General features: G+C 56.5%; 1 long non-coding RNA gene across 1 annotated transcript; it reads right to left on the bottom strand.

Moving 5' to 3' along the window:
* Positions 1-792: 792 nt before the first annotated feature.
* LOC131276024 (uncharacterized) lies at positions 793-3,080 on the bottom strand. Its single transcript, XR_009183509.1, has 3 exons — positions 2,831-3,080; positions 1,338-2,495; positions 793-1,025 (listed from the first exon to the last, which is right to left on the bottom strand). It is a non-coding gene; the product is annotated as an uncharacterized lncRNA (long non-coding RNA).
* Between the last annotated feature and the right edge of the window lie 12,381 nt (positions 3,081-15,461).

Here is a 15,461-nt window from a genome sequence, read left to right as displayed (position 1 = left end):
TCTCTGGAGCGGGTGGGAGCCGGTGTAGCTGCGGCACGGGCTTCTCTGGGGGCGCCCGGGGATGCGCAGGATGGCTCGGTTGGGACGAGGCTGGGAGGCGGCGGCTAATCCTTCCAGGCCCCGGCTGCCTTTCCCAACAGGCTTTCGCCAGCCCCCCGCCCTGCGCACATTCTGTTTTCCCGTCTGTTCCCATTTTAAAAGCGTGCACCCCCCTCCCTCCGGCACCCACAGGTGCGGGCCTCTCCCTCCTTCTGCGCCTGGATCTCTGCCTGAAACTGCAGCGACAGCCGCAGCGAGCAGCCCGGCCAGCCCTGCCCGTGCCCGCGCCCCGAGAGCTTGCGGACCCGCGGGAAGCCCACCGCCTTCCTCCCCGCCGAGCCGGCGGCTTCCCCCAGCCCGCCGGGGGCCGGCCCCGCCTCCCGCCGGCCCCCCCCCCCCTCGAGCCCACCGCGGTTTCCCCGCAGTCCGGGCCCTGGCGCGGCGGGCCAGGCTGCCGAGGGCAGGTTATTTTTAAAGGGCAAACCAAGAGCGAAACCCAGAACAAAACCAGCCCCGGAGCGCGGCACCGACCCCGTCGGAGGCGCACGGAAGCCCCCCGGCGCGCTCCCGGCCGCCCCAGCGGCCCCCCCGCCAGGGGCTGCCCGGCCGGGGGCGGCGGGTCCGCGCCCTCCCCGGGCCCTCCGCGGGCGCTGCGGCGACGGTGCTCGGCCGGCCCCGTTCTTGGCATTCACCGCGTGCCTTAATTGTATGGACATTTAAATCAAGGTCCGCTGTGAACACGGAGAGAGGGGCCTTTCTCCTGAGGAAGGGAGGATGCGAGAAAGGAGGGGGCGCTGGCGGGGAGGACCGGGAAGAGAAACCGGCGCGCGTGCGTGCGCGCTGACAGCGGGGCGGGGGGCGGGGGGCGCGAGCGCGGCCCGCGGCACCCTCCGGCGGCGGCCCCGCAGACAATGGGGCGGCGGCGCGTCTTCCACGGGCTCTTTGTTCTCCCCCATCCTTCCGTGGCCAGGCTTTTTCCTGCAAAGCTGGGGGGGGGGGTGAGGGGGGGGCGGGTTGGGGGTGTGGGTGGGAGTGGGCGACGGAGGGGTCCCTCCCCCGGGCTAATTACCCCGGCGGCCCTCGCCCTCCGCGCGCCCTGCCTCCTGCAGCCCAGACAATGAGCAGCAGCACCCGACCCCCGCGCCCGGCGCAGCGAGCCCGACCCACCCACCGCGCCTCCGCGAGGACCCGGAGCCGGAGGGGCGAGGCGGGGAGGGGGGCAGGGGCTTGGCGGCCGCAACCGGGCCGGGCAGGGCAGGGCCGGGCAGGGCAGCGCAGGGCTCGGCCGCCGCGCCTACCTGGAGGGCCGAGTCCGGGCGCAGGGGCCGGGCGTGCCCAGGGCCAGCGACCGCGGCCGGGCCGGCAGCTGGGGACCAGCCTTCCGGAACTCGCCTGCTGCAGTCTTTCAGCTCAGGTCCCAAGTGGTGAAGGGGAAAAAGGAAAGGAAAAAAAAAAAAAAAAAAAAATAGGGGGAAGAAAAAAACCCACAACCTAAGAGCGAGGCCCATCTGGCCCCTCGTCAGCTTTGTCAAGTCTTGCATACGCTAAAATGCTAATGACCTAGATAGCTCATGCAAAATGCAGCAGGGAGGGAGGGGGAGGGGGAGGGGGAGGAGAGCGCGGGGGGCGGGGAGACGGAGGGAGGAGGGGGGGGGGAGAATATCCATGACTTCGAAACACCCCTGCAACGCTCCATCCCCGTGGGCTTTACCTGCTGGAGGGAGCGTAGACTGAAAAGGTCACTCGGGTGTAATATGGCTGGACCCCCGGGTCACGATAAGGGGAGTGGGGGTGGAGGGTCAGAGCAGGAGGGTGCTCAGAGCCAAACGGACAAGAAGACAATACCTTAAGTCCCCCCACGCCCGCCACTCTCTCCCGCGAACACGCACCTGCAGTCTCCCAGGCGCGTCGTGGCCGCGTCCACTGCTCGGGGACCCTATCCTCATGCCCAGCAAACGCCTCCTTTCGTCCCACAGACCCGCGCGAAAAAACCACAACAAAAAACCAACCCCAGACCCTTGTCAAACAAACGAAACATCTAAGTAACAAGCTGCTCACCGCAACACCCCTCCAGCCGGGTGGGCCCGCGCCCCTCGAAGGTGAGGCGAGGGGCAGGAAAGCCAGGTGGAAGCGCCGCGTTTCTCCGCGACTGCTGCTTCCCTTCACGCAAAACAAAACAAAAAACACCCCAGCCCCCACAGCAAACCCCCTCACCCTCCCGACAAGGGCATCGGGAAGGCATGCCAAAAGGACAGACAGACGAGAAGCCAGTACCCGCAAGGGGAGCCGCGCGCCTCGGGTGGCGCAGGCTGCGGGCGGCCAGCGCGGTGCGGACCCGCGGCCGCGCCCGGGGCCTTTGTGCCGCGCTGCGCACAGGGTCTTCTTCGCGTCCTTTTAAAAGAGGCTGGTGGCAGTCCTCGGCGTTCCAGCCCGCCCAGCGGAAGGCGGAGGGTCTACTGGAATAAAAAGGAGCAGGGTAACGCGGCCGGCGGCACCAGGGCGCGGGGCGGGCGGCGGGAGGGCGCTGCGGCCGCCCACCTGGCAGGAGGACGCGCGAGCCGCGGGTCCCGAGCGTGCTGAAGCGAGCCCCAGGCGCCCTCGGAGAAGCCGGGCGCGCGGGGCTGGCGGCGGGGGAGGCCGGGCCGGGGGCAACCCCGCCGCGGGGACGGCCACGCGCAGGCAGCTGGCGGGGCCGCCTGGAGATGCAGCCCTGAGCGTGAACTCGCGTCGAGTGCGGACTGCAGGGAAGGGGAGGGGGGCCAGGGGCGCGGAGCCTCTAATTTGTCCTTACCGAGCCCGGATCCCGTCCACCGGCCTCCCCGGGCGAGGCCGCGCTCCCTTGACTCGGCGTTATTCCTTTAGCGGATTATTCGGCTACAAGCAGCCACATCTGCCGCGCGCACCGCAGCCAGGCGGAGCCGGCGCGGGGCGCGGAGCCGCCGCAGCCCCCGCCCCTCTGCAGCAGCACACGTCATCCCCGCTGCCCCCGGTTCCTCCCTCTGCTGGCTCCGAGCGGGGCCGAGGGCAGCGCGGATGCGGGCGAGCGCGAAGTGGGAGCGCTCGGGAGAGCGGGGCAGCGGGCCCCGCGCGCCCCGCCTGCACACGCGCTTCCGCTTGCCCATTTCTGTGCTGCGGGAAGGGGGCGCGTTCGCCGTGCCCGCCCACGCGGCATCTGCAGCCGCCCGGGCCTCGCCCCTGCGCGCCCCGGCCCCGCGCCCGGGCAGGAGGGCGGCTCCCTGCCCCCCCACCCCGCCCTCTCCCTGCTCCGCGCCCGCTGCCCCGCGCCGCCGGCCGCCCACCCCCTCCTCGGCGCCCTTGCATATAGGTGGGGCGCGGGGCTCGGGGCACGCGCTCGGCTCGCCGTCCCGGGCGGGAGGCTCGCGGCGGAGACCCTCGGGGCCCGCGCGCAGCCCGGGCCGGCCGGGCCGGGTGGCATCTCCGCGGCCCCGCGCAGGAATGCGGGAGGGCGCGGCGGCGCGCGCGGGGCAGGGCTGCGGGCGGCGGCGGCCCCTCACCCCGCCGGGCGGACAAGGTGAAGCTGAAGGAGAGCGGGCGCGCGTGCTCGCGGCAGCGGACGTGCGCGCGCCCCGCCGGGCGTCCCCCGGGCTCTTGCCCCGCGCCCCGGGCCCGGGTGCACGCGCCAGGCCCCGGGCGCCGAGCCGCGGCCCCACGTCCGGTCGCGCCCGCGTGCGCCCAGGCCCCGGGAGGCCGGCTGCGGGCGGCGTGGGCGCGCCCGCCGTCCGGGGCGCGGGGTGGGCCTGGCCTAAGGCGGGACCGGGGGAACCGGCGCGGCACAGCCACGCGCCCGGGCCGAGCGCGCTGCAGTCTTCCGCGGGGTCCGCCCGCCCCGGCACGCTCGCGGGCGCATCTGCGGCCCCGCTCAGGCGTTTCTTTGATGCCTGAAAGGCTCGGTGCCGCGAGGGAGGGGCGACAAAGCGACCCCCTGAAGCCAGCGGCCCGCGCGAGGGGGCCTGCGGGGTCGCGGCGCGCCGAGCGGGAATGCCCCCGCGCTGCCCCGCACGGCTCCAGGCCTTTCCTGCCCTGGTAAACCTCTGGGTGCTCACCCTAGGAGAGGAACAGCCATCTCCAAACCCCACAACAATGCGCCACCAGAAGCTAGACAATAAGCGGGTTTGTAAACGCTTAAGAGGCGGAAAGCTTGGGTTCAAATTACGCAAACAGAGAGAGAGAAAAGAAGACAAGAAAGCAAGGTGTAAAAACCCGGCGGTGGGTCTTAAGTTCTGGTGACGGCAGCCAGTTGGCGAAAGCCACCGTTTCTGGGGAGCACTTGCCATTCCGACCATGTTCTCCTCAAACTAAAAGACTTTTCTGATGGAAAACCACACTGGCAGAGGCTTGGTTCGAGACTGCCACCATTTGACGAGGGTTTTGGGTTCAGGACTTGTTTTCTAGTCCCTAAACATTTACTTCGGGGGTAGTTTCCGAGCCCTTTCCACCAGGACCGGCTGTGGCGCGAGGCGGAGGACGCGCCGCGGGCGCCTCCTTCCTTTTTTTTCTTGAAGGCCTGGTTTTGTTTAGCTCGAGGGTGGTTTCATCGCGGTCCTCCTGGGCTCCTGCTGCAATGCAGGGTATCTGCTCTCCTCTTGCGGCGCGGGGGGAGGGGAGAGAGCCGGGGTTTTGTAACAGGCTCTGCAGGCCTGAAAGGATGCGCCTCGGCCTTAAAAAAAAAAATGCGGGGTGGGTGGGGACGCAGCTGATGCTGAGCTAGCGGTCGAAGCACCCCCCTGCGCCTTCTTCTATCCGAGGGGTCGGGGTGCTGCCCCTCCCCCGGCCGCGGGTTTCGTGCGTTTTAACCCGCCTGATGAGACGCTGGGGCCCTAGGGACGGAAAGCCTTGGGCTTAAGCGCTGTGCTTCTGATCAAGCGCACCCCAAATACTAACACGTTAAGAAATTACACTGTGAAACCTCCCCAAATCCGATTGCCCGCGCCGCTCGGGGCCCAGATGGCTGGACAGCTGTGCGGCTCGGCGGGAGAAGACACCGGCGCCCCTCGCCTGGAGTGAAGCGGCTCCCCGGGGGGCTCGGCCCGGACCCAGGCCTTAGCTGTGCCCGAGGTGAAGACCGAGTGAAATCTCTGGTCTTAGAGGTTCGAATCAAAAGAGGGGCCCTCTCGAATTCTTTGTATATTGCCTGGGTCCGACTGGTCCCACCAAAGGAAGGGAGGAAGGCGGAGAAATAGCCTCTCTCCAGCTTTTCCTTAAGCCAACTGAAGACACGCGAGATCGCGAGGAAGTGCATTGCGTGTCTTGCGAGCCGTGTGCCGGGGAAATTCGCGGTTCCCTGTGCAGAAAAGCCGGGGTTCTGACCGCAGCCCGTGCCTCGGTGGCGGCATGAGCTGCCGTCCGAGCGCAGTTGCCATCGTGAGCTTTAGAAAGGAAAGCCCATTATGAAACGCAGCCGGATTTAATTTTTAATATGATGGCGTATCCTCTAACGCATTCTTTGCTGGTGTTTGCCTTCAGCGGGAGTGATTCATTCTGTGGCAGCAATCGAAATAACACTCTGCAGTACTTTTAACCGGCTCCTAGTTTTAAAAGGTGCCCCGAAATAGAATATTCTATTACCTTCCAGTTCTGGTGGCCAGAAAAAGGGAATGCAACACCCTGTTCCTAGTGAAATGTTCAGGCCAGATAAGAACCTTGCTGGCACTTATCTGCCTGCGCACTCCCCGACATCTTTGCAGTTTTCCTGGGGCCTGAACAAGAGAGCAGCCTTACAAATGGAGCTGGAAAGGGAAATGGGGGAGAAAAACTGTTTAGAGGGTTAGATGCATGAGCTCCTAGTCCAAAGCCAGTCAACGTAATTTTGGAAAATTATTTCCATAGTGAAACTATCTCATTTGAAAGCTTTACATAGATTTAGCAGATATCCAAGTGTTAGGTCACATCTTTGGAAATAGCTACAGAGAGTTCTGCAGTTCTTCCGGCTTTCAAAAAACAAACAATTTTGGAGATTGTTGCATGGCACAGCTAATGAAGCAAGACTGAATCCTGGAGATCATTTGGTCTCCTCTCAATTTTATGAAAGAGCAAAGTGAGGCGCCGAGAGATGGAAAAATTGCTTCTAGATGTCAGGTGGATGGTTTGTAGCAAATTTGGTGGTAAAGTGAAATTCAGGTCTCCTCATATGCCTGCATACTTTTCTCAAAATTTCCCATGCTTTTGTTAAAAAAAAAAAAAATAACCGAGCCTAGCAAGTTCATTGAGTGCTTAGCTTGGATTAAAAAAAAAATTGGTGATATATATACAATGTAAAATTTCCCATTTTAACCACTTTGGATTTAATTTTAAAAGCCAGTTTTTTTTTCTATTTTAAGTTCTCTAATTTTGAACATACCCTGCCATCCTCTTGTGGCCCCAGTGGGATGGGGCCAGATCCACACACAAGTTTTCAAGTCATCGGCCAAGTGAATTAGGTGCCACCAGGTGTCTAGAAAAAGTCATATTCAAACCAGAGCAGGAGGTTTTGAGGGAACCTAGTGTCCTTTTGTTACCGTTTTGGGGGAAGGATGGGGCACCGCGGTGTGTCTCTCTCACACAAATTCAGTTTATCAGGTGGCAGTCACCATGTCAATCTGTTTTGCTTTTGTGTTTAATAAATTATTCATGTTGTAGAGAAAAGGGATCATTTAAAGAATTAGACTGTAACGTGATGTACGAGCCTTAGGTGACCTTGGACTCATTGTTTCATATGAGGGGCTTGCGTTGGTGCAGGGGCTCTGAACCCTTCTTGTTCCATGGACCCCTTGGCCAGCCAGATGAAAACCATGGGCGCCTTCCTAAGTCCACGCTGTACTGGTTATTATTTAATAACTATCTCACACCAGCACCAGCACGTCCCTGCAAGAACAGTGTTTTTTTCTGAATTTCAGTCCAAGCTCCTGGATCCCTTGTTAAGAACCCCTGGATTAGATGATTTCTAAGGTCCCTTACGATACGAGTAGTGTATAAGTCTCATTGTTTTAAAAAAAATCCACATATTTCTGAGTCTGGAAGATATTGTCTCCCTTTTCAAATCTCCCTGGGAGCCCCTGTTCAGGGGCTGAAAAGCTGAACACCGAAAGCTTATTTAGAGAAAGTTCCGTGTGCGTATGGATTTATTTACCCGGTCGTCATCTGCAAGTAGAACCCTCCTTATTCTTGTGACTCTCTGGATCAGGCAAAGATCCCCTATCAGGGGAAAGCCTCTTTCTCTTTCCCTTAGAAGGCTCCCCAGTATGCAGGGGTCTGCGTGTGCGTCCCCACGAGCAGGCTCCCCCGGAGCCCAGCAGCAGATTTCACAGCTCGCCCCTGACCTGGACGGCAGCTTGGAGGCTGGCGACTCGTCGGCAAGGCTTCTGGTGGGCATCCAGGCGGCCGTCCCCTCCCCGTGCTCAGAAACAAACCCTGTTACTCATAACCTGATAGTACCACAAGTAAATATTTTTGTTCTATCGCTACATAGGGCAGAGGCGATTTCCTAATGAATTATCTGCCCCAGGGAGAAGAACTATAACTCACCATTGCTTCAGGCAGTTTTTAGCATGTGTCAGATTGTGTTTGCATTGGAGAATTTGGACTGTTTTTTTTTTTAGCGCAGGCAAACTATTTTCCTTTTTGTCTTTGCACAGTGATACACAATTCAACATACCATTACAAAGAGAAGCGCCTTGTTTGTGTTTAAGGGTCTGACGGGGGCATGAAAACAGTGTCCATGCATGAAGCCTGAGATGATGGAGAAGATAAAATGTTAGGATTGACATGCCAGAGAGTGTTTTAATGCAAACGGGGAAAGGCTGCCTTTGAATTTCATTTAGAGGCAGCTACCCTGTACTATAAATTATGGAATCAGTCCCTTACACTTTAAAAAATTGTCCTGCCTAATAATGAGGTGCCAATTGGTGTGTTCATTAAATATACAGATTTGACACAGAATTAGTAGAAATTACTGAAATGAAAATCTTGTCAATCATAAATGAGACAGCTGACAAGTCGGGGGGGGGGGGGAAAACCCAAATGTGATTCATATCATGTAGGATTGTGTCTGAGGATGATTTAAATACATTTGGACATTAGGTGGTGACAAGATGAAAATGAAAAATAGCATCCAATTGGGCAAAAGGACAGTAGCAGGTCTGGGGGAGTGTAAAAAAAAAAAAAAGAAAGGGAAGAGGGGAGATGGAGGGGGTCGTTTGGAGGATATCTTGTTGGTAATGAATGAATGAATAGATGAAACCTGGAATATTTATTTCCCAGTCGCCGACACTCAAGAGACATTTAACTGTTGTTCATGAAATAAAATCAGTGTCCCTTCTGTGTCGAGCAGCATCAGGCAGATCATCTGCATACATAGCTTTGCTGGGAGACGGGTGAATCATCAACTAGGAAATCCAGCTCAGGGAATGCCTGCTTACTTTCAATCTTTAATTTCTAAAGGTACTTAATAGCCATTTAAAAGCTGAGTTTAAAACAAAGGGGGCCACTGTATGCCAGCTCTGTGCCAGGATTGCACTAGGAGGTACTTTTCCTGTATTACCTGCAAGCTCACAGCCACGCTCGGCCCGTTTTAGAGGAGGTCACTGCTTTGCCGAGGGGTTAAATGGCCTTCTCAGGAGCGCAGCTGGAATTGGAACCCAGGTATGACCGGCTCCAAAGACGCTGATGTTTCCGTTAGAAATGCAGGCTTCCCAAGAGGAAGAAGGGCAACGTCTCAGCACGTAAAGCTGATAGAAACAAATTCTGAGCGTTTGCGTGTCTCGTGTACCGAGTTGAAGGGAGCAGCGAGACTGACAGGGCAGCTCCAAAACATCACTCGAGATAATTTTTTCTGCTAAACTCTGTTGTACGCTATGCAAATATGATTGCAAAGTGGGGCATTATCGACACTTTAATGCTAGTCAGCTTTCAGAGATGATACTTAGAGTAATCAACGTAAACTTGGTATACTGTATCCTAAATAATACAAACGTTGGCTCGAGTCAGTCTGACATCTTAGTAGACCTGCAGAGTGGCTCTCGATGATATATCGTGATAATAACAGTTTGCATTTAAACAGCGTCTGAACAGTCACAGCGTTTCCCCACCTGGGGTGGGGTGCTGGGAAATAGAGAAGGACTTCGCGTCCATTTGGGAGCACTGTCTCTTGGGGTGGCAGGCTGTAAATCAAGGGGAAGAGACCTCTTCTTTGTTCTGGGTGATGTTCTGCCTTAGGGCTGCCTTAAGGCAGGACCCCTGCCCGAGGGAGACGCTCCCCACTTTTGGTGGGTGGTACCCCGAGAGCTGACACTAAACAACACAAAAGAAAACCATGGACGGAAGCAAGTGGTAGAAGAAGAGGTAGGCGGGAAGGAAAAAGGAATGCTGGGGATTGAGTTTTATGGGATTTGTTTCTCTGTTTAACATATTTTAAAATCACTGAGCCACCCTAGGGAGAAGGAAAGGTGGCATTTCCTTCCAAATTCCTTCTTAGTCGTCTGTCAACAGCCAAGAGGGCCCCCTGTCTCATACAGGAGCACGGGTGTGGTGGTGGTCTCCTTGTGGGGAGGGGGACGGGGTTCTAGGGTCGGGTCTGCTGCAGTCAGCGATCGATCGATCGATCGATCGTGGACAAGTCACCGTCCTGCCCCTGCGGTAAGTGGAGGTAACGGGGTTCTTTCCGCTCGCTCAGTCTCCCCTTCCTTTGTTCCGTGCCCTGCGTCCTCTTGATCAGGTCCCTCCTGAAACCTCATCAGATCTGCCCGCAGGGAAAGATCTGAACGCGGTAAGTGGCACCTCCCCATGTTTATTCCCTGAAGGGGAATTCTAAAGCGCCTGGACGTCTTGGGAACCCCACGCAGGGGACGGGGGGGGGGGGGGGGGGGGGCCGGCAAAGCAGAGGCTGTCGTCCTGGCCCTGCTGAAATGGCGCTGGGTCTGCGCGCGTCCTGTCCTCGTGCGCTGCGGCAAGTCCAGGAGAACAAGCCCTGGCAGCCCCGGCGGGCCCGAGCCCCCTCCCGGCTCCACTGCCCACTTCCTCGGGGACTTTGGGTCGGTTTTCCCTGTGCAGAGGGGGGACGATGGTGATGCTGGCGTCACGGGGCTCTTTACTGAGAAGACACTCAGGAAAAGCCGGATTGGTATTTTCCTGCTCTTCTGCCTTCTCTGCAAGAGGTGGGACAGAACGGAGACCACTGCCCCTGTTGTGCCCTCATGTGGCCCGGAAAACGGCGGGCAGAGCGCAGGCCAGGGAGGCTGCCCACCTCGGCCCCAGGCTGGCCCAGGCTGAGCGGGAGGGGAGCCTGGGGGAAAGGTGCTTTCCTGCTGCACCCCAAGTGACCCACAGTCTGACAGCAGGTGTTGTAAAGGCAGCGCGTGGGCAAGCAGGGAGCGATGCAGCAGTACACCTCTCCTGAGTTGGGGAGGACGGTTTTGCGGTCCCGAGGTTTTGGGAAGGTCCCACAGAAGTGGAGCTTGACCTAGCAGGCCTGTTCCCTGCCCGGGAGCCCGCAGGCCGGGCCGTGGCGCCTTGAGAGGAAGACAAGGGGATGGAGACCCGAGAACGGCGGTACCGCGCGTGGTGGTCAGGTGGCTGGGGACACAGGCAAAACTGCCCCGTGACGTGTGGGCAGCCAGAGGACGCCGGAGAGGGCCGCGGAGGCCCCACTGGGGAGACGTGTGCGCCCCGAGTGCGCCGGTGCTTGCCTTCTCCTGGGCCTGAGTCCAAGCCTGGAAGAGCCCCGTTTTGGGGTCCCCTTGTCCTGCCTTATGGAGTTGTTATCAGCAGTAAAGGAGACAATGCGTAAGGAACACTTAGCACCCGCCTTGTAAACTGTTCAGAAATGGTCACTAAAAACATTTCTTTTTACCTCGAAAATGGCAGCCACGTTACCACCAGCAAGAAAGGCTGTTCGCGCAGTCGGCTTTCCTCCGGCGGGAGCCTCCCGGGAAGCTCCCGGCTCCTGGTGGGTGATGGTTTACAGCGGAAGGAGATGGTAATTAAGTCCCAGGCTTGAGGTCCACGCGACGAAACAAAGACGGAATGCGAGAAAGAGCCGATGTCTAACATCTGAAGGGAGAGAGGGTTAAAAATAGGTCCCAAAGTCTCCATTTCTGTCAACAAAAAACCCTAGCAATCCCCAGAAATAAATACCCCAAAGTTTTAGATGAGATATAAGAATATTCTTTTATTGGCCTAGTAGAATTGGAAGGAAATAAGTTTAACTGGGCTGGAAATAAAATCTAGCTATATGCTGTTTACAAGACATATAAAAATGTAAGGAAAAAAAAGGCTGAAAGGAAAATTATGGAAAAAGTAATGACATAAATATCAAGCAAAGGAAAACTGGTGTAGCTTATTAATCAGATAAAATAGCCTTGAGACAAAAGGCATTATTGGTATAATAATGGTCTCTACATAAGGGACGATACAAAAAAGGACAATTAAATGGAAGAATAAATAGAATCTTTTACGCCCTTAGAAACATAGTGTTAAAACAGAAAAGCAAAAAATGAAGCAATTTAGGGAGGAAATGACAAGTTGACAATGATAATAAGAGATTTTTTTAGAAGGTACTGGGGATTGAAACAGGACCTCATCAATGGGAAGCAGGCGTTCAACCACTGAGCTACATCTGCTCCCCAGTGAGAGCTGGGTTTTTTGTTCTTTTGTTTTTAGGAGGTACGGGAGATCAAGCCCGGGACCTTGAACTTGGGAAGCAGGCACTCAACCACTTGAGCTATATCTGCTCCCTGATAGTAAGGTATTTTAATGTCCATCTCTTGGCAATGAATTTCTTTTTTTTAATAGTTAGACATGAGCTTTATTGGGACTTAAAAGTGGGAGAAGCTCTTTTTTTTTTTTTTTTTAAAGATTTATTATTTATTTATTTAATTCCCCTCCCCTCCCTCGGTTGTCTCTTTTCTGTGTCTTTTTGCTGCGTCTTGTTTCTTTGTCTATTTCTTTGTCCGCTTCTGTTGTCGTCAGCGGCACGGGAAGTGTGGGCGGCGCCATTCCTCTGCAGGCTGCTCCCTCTTTTGCGCTGGGCGGCTCTCCTTATGGGTGCACTCCTTGCGCGTGGGGCTCCCCTACGCGGGGGACACTCCTGCGTGGCACGGCACTCCTTGCGCGCATCAGCACTGCGCATGGGCCAGCTCCACACGGGTCAAAGAGGCCTGGGGCTTGAACCGCGGACCTCCCATGTGGTAGACGGACGCCCTAACCACTGGGCCAAAGTCCGTTTCCCGAGAAGCTCTTTGATGGCAGCTGATCGAAGAATGAAGATAGTGCTCCACAAAAGATGGGAGAATGAGGGGTGATACATGGGGTTTCAGAGCAAAGACATCCTACAGGGCGTGAGAACAGAGTTTCTGCTAGAGCTATGAGAGGCGTACACACGGGGAAAGCTGTAGAAGATTTGAACATGGCTACCTACCTGCTCTAGCAGATAAGCCCAGACACCCTCTATTAAGAAATAGAAAAATCATGTTCTTTTTGAGCATACATGGGATACTTATAAAATTTGACGGCGTGGACTGGTCCACAAATGAAGTCTCAATAAACACCATATGATCTCATACAGACCATGTTATTTAGATATAATATAATTTAGCTGGAAATCATTAGCAACAAAAAATTCATCTGCTTCTCCCCATATATTTGGGGGAAGAGGCATTTCTAAATAACTCATTTGTCCAAGACGAAATCGTATCGTAAATTGTTAATTAATTAAAATATGACACGTCAAAATTGGTGTCATGCAGCTATAGTAATACTTAGAGAATTTATAGTTCTAAAATGTTTATATTAGTAAAGAAGACAGACCAGACATGAATAATCTAAGTGTCTGACTGGAGGGAAAAAAAAGAAAAAGAAAAACAGTAAGCCTAAAGAGAGGAGAAGGGGGTAAAAAGAGGGAAGAAAGGCGGGGCGAGCCTGCCGGGTGTAGACACCATGCCCCTGGGTAGGTCAGGGCTCTTTGCGCATGAAGGAAGCAGCGCCGTGGGCACATCCCCTTCCCTCTGGGCAGATCTCGGCCCCGCTCACCCAGCCTGTGCCACCTCCACGGCTGGCGGGAGAAGCTTTGTTCATTTTTCTAGGCTTCACATCAGCCTTAGGAGCCTGTAGTCTCCTTGAATGATTTTTTTCTTTTGTTGTCATTTGTGCATTTTGCCCTTTTGGCTGGATTGAAAATTCTTTGATGCAGAAACGGTATCTTTCTTGTCTCTTTCCCACGAACCGCATCGCTCGTTTGCGGTGGAATTGGATGTGTGGACAGAGGCGCTGCTCACACTAGGCGCTCAGAGGCCGGGAGGGAAACGGGAGCGAGGAGGCGGAGGGGACCCCCGAGCTTCCCGGGGCGGCACCTGCTGGCCTCCAGCGCGAGGAGGAGCTCTCCTGGTGTGTGGGCTTCGTGGCCACGGAACCACGCAAGCCCCCCGTGGAGCGGCCGGCGGGCAGCACCTTCCCCCGGCCTGGGCCCCAGTCAGGCCCCCTCCGTGTCTGAGCCTCCCTGGGCGGCGATGGGTGAGCAGCAGTTAGGGGAGGAGGTTCTGGAGTTGGATGGACCTGGGTCTGAGTTCCCTGCTCCTTTTTAACTGCCCCCCAGGTTAAATTGCAAGGATGGTCAGGATTGAATGTCGGGCCCGAGACCTGCTGAGCGCAGCGCCTGGCCCCGTGTTTACGGGTAAGCGCTCAATAAATGCCGTTAGAGAAAAGAGCAAGAGGATAGAAAGGTCAATTCAAATACGTTAGACCTGGGCCCGAGGCGCAGAGCTGGAGGGACACAGGTCGTGGGAGGCACGACGGGCAGGGTCTCCGCGCGGCTGGGCAGGAGCGAAACCGCGGGCAGGTCGCCTCGCCAGCCGCGCTCGCGGGTCCTGGGAAACACCACCTTGAATAAGTGAATGCACGCGTGAGCGTCCAAGGCTAAGAGGGAGGCTAGAGCCCCTTCGGTCTTTCTTGTCAGTTTATAAACGAGACGATGGAGACAGGGAAGCGGAGGGACTTGTTCAAGGTCACGCGATTAGGGGCAGAGCTGAATTAAAAAGCCGGGGTTCCGAAGCCTGTTGTGCAGTCTTGAAACAGAACCTAGAAGAGTAGGCAGAAAGCCCGAGCAAGGCTCAAAGACGCACGCGGTGCCTAGTTTAAAGTCAAGTCTGCGGACGCTCAGTGTCATTTTCCCCGCTTGACTAGGCATTTGATCCCGAATGTTGCGGGTAATTGCTTTTCATTACGGAGAGAGAGAGAGCGTTTCCTACCATTTCAGGGGCAATGGTCATCCTGGTAAAGAGAATCATAGAAAACGAATCCCTTTGTCAAGGTAGGATTCTTGGGCAAACTAGGTCTTTTTTAAAAGATTGAAAATAGTATTTAAAAAAACTTGAGCTAGCCGCAGTCTTCTTCCTTGTCAGATGTGGATAATAATACCTCCTGAAGGGAAGCGGACTTGGCCCAGTGGTTAGGGCGTCCGCCTACCACACGGGAGATCCATGTTCAAACCCCGGGCCTCCTTGACCCGTGTGGAGCTGGCCATGCGCAGTGCTGATGCGTGCAAGGAGTGCCCTGCCAAGCAGGGGTGTCCCCGCGTAGGGGAGCCCCACATGCAAGGAGTGCCTCCCGTAAGGAGAGCCGCCCAGCGGGAAAGAAAGTGCAGCCTGCCAGGAATGGTGCCACACACACAGAGAGCCAACGCAGCAAGATGATGTAACAAAAAGAGACAGATTCCTGGTGCCGCCCAGAATGCAAGCAGACACAGAAGAACACACAGCGAGTGGACACAGAGAGCAGACAACGGGGGCATGCGGGGCTGGGAAGGGGAGAGAAATAAATAAAAAACAAATCTTAAAAAAAATAAATATAAAAAACATCTCATAAAGCTGTGGAGAGAAGGGAGCGAGGTGGAGAAGGTGACGGGGTGGCCAGGGCCGGCGTGAGGAGAGCGTGCGGCCGAGGCCCGTGCCTGAGATGGGCTTGTGTGGCTGGAGCGCACCTCCAGGCCTGTCCCCAGCCCCCCGACCCTGCGGGAAGCCGCGTGGGTGCTGTGTGCGCTTTGCTTTCAGCGTGACCTGCAGGACAGCCCCGGGGGGAGGTGGCCGTTGGGCCTGGAGCAGCATAGAGCACACACGTGCTGCTGCTTTGCTCCCGTGTCCCAGGTGCCGTCCATCAGAAGGGGCACCCTGTATTTACTGGGTACCCCGAGATGCGTCCCAGGGAGGCTAAATGCCGTGGCTCAGGTTTCCCTTGAATTCACGGGGTACAGGCCACTTGGCAGAAGGGCAGTCCTCTTGCTCCTGCCCAGAAGCCTGGGTGCTGGCATTCAGAGCTGGCCGCCACCGAGGATGGCACCGCGGTGACCAGAGGGCCAGCAGCCGTGGAGCCAGGGTGGCAACGACGGTTTCTCCGATTCTCCAGTTCAAAAGTCTGTCTTCTTTGTATTTATTCTACCC

This window comes from Dasypus novemcinctus, chromosome 25, assembly GCF_030445035.2.
Source record: "Dasypus novemcinctus isolate mDasNov1 chromosome 25, mDasNov1.1.hap2, whole genome shotgun sequence".
Classification (NCBI taxonomy): domain Eukaryota; kingdom Metazoa; phylum Chordata; class Mammalia; order Cingulata; family Dasypodidae; genus Dasypus; species Dasypus novemcinctus.
This window is presented reverse-complemented; position numbering and strand designations above follow the sequence as displayed.